The sequence below is a fragment of the Perca fluviatilis genome, chromosome 22 (assembly GCF_010015445.1).
Source record: "Perca fluviatilis chromosome 22, GENO_Pfluv_1.0, whole genome shotgun sequence".
In the NCBI taxonomy this organism is placed as follows: domain Eukaryota; kingdom Metazoa; phylum Chordata; class Actinopteri; order Perciformes; family Percidae; genus Perca; species Perca fluviatilis.
Genome location: NC_053133.1, coordinates 31,265,623 through 31,270,317, shown reverse-complemented (window position 1 = coordinate 31,270,317; position 4,695 = coordinate 31,265,623). Strand labels below are relative to the sequence as shown.

At 43.6% G+C, this 4,695-nt stretch overlaps 1 long non-coding RNA gene across 1 annotated transcript; it reads right to left on the bottom strand.

The window, feature by feature from the left end:
• Positions 1 to 3,825: 3,825 nt before the first annotated feature.
• On the bottom strand, positions 3,826 to 4,409 carry LOC120552512. Its single transcript, XR_005638022.1, has 3 exons — positions 4,398 to 4,409; positions 3,950 to 3,998; positions 3,826 to 3,854 (listed from the first exon to the last, which is right to left on the bottom strand). It is a non-coding gene; the product is annotated as an uncharacterized LOC120552512 (long non-coding RNA).
• Positions 4,410 to 4,695: the final 286 nt, after the last annotated feature.

The window sequence follows — 4,695 nt, the reverse complement described above, 5'->3', positions numbered from 1 at the left end:
TCTCTCATCACCTATAGAGGACAACCGCCTGTCCTCCTCTGACTCCCACATCCTGTCCTCTCTCTCATCACCCACAGAGGACAACCTGTCTCTCTGACTTTCCACATCTGTCTTCTCACATCACCTAGGGACCAGCTTCTCTCTCTGACTCCCACATCTGTCCTCTCATCACCCTGAGGGACAACCTGTCTCTCTGACTCCACATCTGTCCTCTCTCTCATCACCCTGGGAAGACAGCCTGTCTCCTGACTCATCTGTCACTCTCTCATCTACCTAGAGGGACAACCGTCTCTCCTGACTCCACATCTGTCCTCTCTCTCATCACCTAGAGGACAACCTGTCTCTCTGACTCCACATCTGTCCTCTCTCTCATCACCTAGAGGACAACCTGTCTCTCTGACTCCACATCTGTTCTCTCTCTCATCACCTAGAGGACAACCTGTCTCTCTGACTCCACATCTGTCCTCTCTCATCACCTAGAGGACAACTATGAAGGTAAATATGGTGCAAAACGTGAGAGCTTGTAGAATACAATGTGAGAACTTGCAGAACAAAAAAATTTAACTTGTATGTTAAAATTTGCACTTGTAAAATAAAAATTTGCACTTGTAAAATAAAAATTTGCACTTGTAAAATAAAAATTTGCACTTGTAAAATAAAAATGTGCACTTGTAAAATAAAAATGTGCACTTGTAAAATAAAATTTGCACTTGTAAAATAAAAATTTGCACTTGTAAAATAAAATGTGCACTTGTAAAAATAAAAATGTGCACTTGTAAAATAAAAATTTGCACTTGTAAAATAAAAATGTGCACTTGTAAAATAAAAATGTGCACTTGTAAAATAAAAATGTGCACTTGTAAAATAAAAATGTGCACTTGTAAAATAAAAATGTGCACTTGTAAAATAAAAATGTGCACTTGTAAAATAAAAATTTGCACTTGTAAAATAAAAATTTGCACTTGTAAAATAAAAATGTGCACTTGTAAAATAAAAATGTGCACTTGTAAAATAAAAATTTGCACTTGTAAAATAAAAATTTGCACTTGTAAAAATTATTCACATTTGAAGTCACAAAAAGAAAAAAAACATGAGAGCTTGTAAAAAAAATCTGAACTTGTAAATTGAAATTTGCACTTGTAGAAAAAATATTCACAAATGTGTAGATTGATATTTGCATGAACACAATGACAGCTGCAAACTTGTAATGCAACATTTACTCATGTACTTTTTTTTACTCAGGTTGATTTTCCATCACAACCACAACTCAGTGATTACAACCTCTCGAGATCTGTCACTGTATGGCTCTCTCGCATCACCAAGAGTGAATCTGGCCTCGACTTTTGCAACACTTGTTGCGATACATTTGGTGCAAAACTAATTTGTACGCTGTGGACTTAGGCTGTGGAGCTCTGATCGCAACAGAGCGGAAAGCAGGGTTTCTATCGCCAGATGAGGGACAACTCTGTCCGGCTTATTTAGCTATGTCATGCATGGAAGCCTGGTTGAATAGCAAGCTAAGCGTTAGCTAACTAACCAACCAGCCTGATTCTAAATAAATACCTTTTAATTATCTTAACACTTTTTAACAGTCAAACTGAAACACTGGCGGTGAGCTCCAGGTCCTGCAGCCCAGACGGACACCGTCACCAGCGGATTATCGGCCAGCGAACAACATCTGTTACTATTATTGCCAGAAAGCCGGCTGCCGACCTCGACCTGCAGTCGAGGCTCCAGCGGGACACGGAGACCCCCGCACCCGGTAGCATCGGCACATCCCCCGCCATGACCACGCAGCGTTGCTTTGATGTTGTGCCTCACTGCCAATCATTGCACCCGCAGGCGCAACAATAGCCTTCTGCAGAATTACATCCACCCGGGCAGCAGCTAATTATTTTGCCGAATGTCGTCATCTCTTAACCCTCGTTGCTGCGGGATTTGCACCCAGGTAGCAAGGAAATGATAGTCTGATAAAACATTGATGTCTCTAAACGTTGTAAAATTATAATCATCATTGATGAACATGACAAAGGAATGTATATAGCCTACATTTTAATTAAACAGTAGCTACTTTGCCTTATAAAATCATTATTTTCCCTTATGGATGGAAGTCTTGGCAGGGGATGCAGAACTTGGCACGTGTTACCCGCTGATGACGGGCCCGTCTGCGGCTGCAGGACCTGGAGCTCACCGCCAGTGTTTCAGTTTGACTGTTAAAGTGTTTAGATAACTAAAAGGTATTTATTTAGAAGCTGGTTAGTTAGCGCGCTAGCTTGCTATTCCACCAACACTAGCGGTGAGCTGCTACGGGTCGCGGGGCTCTCTGTGTCCGCTGGAGCTCCGACTGCAGGTCCAGGTCGGCAGCGAAGCTTTCTGGCAATAATAGCGATGTTGCTCCGCTGGCCGATACCGCTGGTGACGGCCCGTCTGCAGGACCTGGAGCTCACCGCCAGTGTTTCAGTTTGACTGTTAAAAGTGTTAAGATAATTAAAAGGTATTTATTTAGAATCAGGCTGGTTGGTTAGTTAGCTAACGCTAGCTTGCTATTCAACCAGGCTTCCATGCGACATAGCTAAATAAGCCGGACAGAGTTGTCCCTCATCTGGCGATAGAAACCCTGCTTTCCCGTTCTGTTGGATCAGAGCTCCACAGCCTAAAGTCCACAGGTACAAATTAGTTTTGCACCAAATGTATCGCATAACAAGTGTTGCAAAAGTCGAGGTCCAGATTCGCCTCTTGGTGATCGAGAGCGCATACAGTGACAGATTCGAGGAGGTTGTAATCACTGAGTTGTGGTTGTGATGGAAAATCAACCTGAGTAAAAAAAAAGTGACATGAGTAAATGTTGCATTACAAGTTTGCAGCTGTCATTGTGTTCATGCAAATATCAATCTACACATTTGTGAATATTTTTTCTACAAGTGCAAATTTCAATTTACAAGTTCAGATTTTTTTACAAGCTCTCATGTTTTTTTCTTTTTTGGACTTCAAATGTGAATAATTTTTACAAGTGCAAATTTTTTATTTTACAAGTGCAAATTTTTATTTTACAAGTGCACATTTTTATTTGACAAGTGCAAATTTTTATTTTACAAGTGCAAATTTTTATTTTACAAGTGCACATTTTAACATACAAGTTAAATTTTTTTGTTCTGCAAGTTCTCACATTGTATTCTACAAGCTCTCACGTTTTGCACCATATTTACCTTCATAGACAACCTGTCTCTCTAACTCCACATCTGTCCTCTCTCATCACCAGGAGGACAACCTGTCTCTCTGACTCCACATCTGTCCTCTCTCATCACCAGGAGGACAACCTGTCTCTCTGACTCCACATCTGTCCTCTCTCATCACCTAGAGGACAACCTGTCTCTCTGACTCCACATCTGTCCTCTCTCATCACCAGGAGGACAACCTGTCTCTCTAACTCCACATCTGTCCTCTCTCATCACCTAGAGGACAACCTGTCTCTCTAACTCCACATCTGTCCTCTCTCATCACCTAGAGGACAACCTGTCTCTCTGACTCCACATCTGTCCTCTCTCTCATCACCTAGAGGACAACCTGTCTCTCTGACTCCACATCTGTCCTCTCTCTCATCACCTAGAGGACAACCTGTCTCTCTGACTCCACATCTGTCCTCTCTCATCACCTAGAGGACAACCTGTCTCTCTGACTCCACATCTGTCCTCTCTCATCACCTAGAGGACAACCTGTCTCTCTAACTCCACATCTGTCCTCTCTCTCATCACCTAGAGGACAACCTGTCTCTCTAACTCCACATCTGTCCTCTCTCTCATCACCTAGAGGACAACCTGTCTCTCTGACTCCACATCTGTCCTCTCTCTCATCACCTAGAGGAAAACCTGTCTCTCTGACTCCACATCTGTCCTCTCTCTTCACCTAGAGGACAACTTCCTCCTTCTAACTACATCTGTCCCTCTCTCACCTAGAGGACAACCTGTCTCTCTGACTCCACATCTGTCCTCTCTCATCACCTAGAGGGACACCCTCTCTCTAACTCCACATCTGTCCTCTCTCTCATCACCTAGAGGACAACCTGTCTCTCTGACTCCACATCTGTCCTCTCTCATCACCTAGAGGACAACCTGTCTCTCTGACTCCACATCTGTCCTCTCTCTCATCACCTAGAGGACAACCTGTCTCTATGACTCCACATCTGTCCTCTCATCACCTATAGGACAACCTGTCTCTCTGACTCCACATCTGTCCTCTCTCATCACCTAGAGGACAACCTGTCTCTCTAACTCCACATCTGTCCTCTCTCTCATCACCTAGAGGACAACCTGTCTCTCTAACTCCACATCTGTCCTCTCTCTCATCACCTAGAGGACAACCTGTCTCTCTGACTCCACATCTGTCCTCTCTCTCATCACCTAGAGGACAACCTGTCTCTCTGACTCCACATCTGTCCTCTCTCTCATCACCTAGAGGACAACCTGTCTCTCTAACTCCACATCTGTCCTCTCTCTCATCACCTAGAGGACAACCTGTCTCTCTGACTCCAATCTGTCCTCTCTCATCACCTAGAGGGACAACCTGTCTCTGTACTCCACATCTGTCCTCTCTCTCACACTAGAGGGACAACCTGTCTCTCTGACTCCACATCTGTCCTCTCTCTCATCCCCTAGAGGACAACCTGTCTCTCTGACTCCACATCTGTCCTCTCTCATC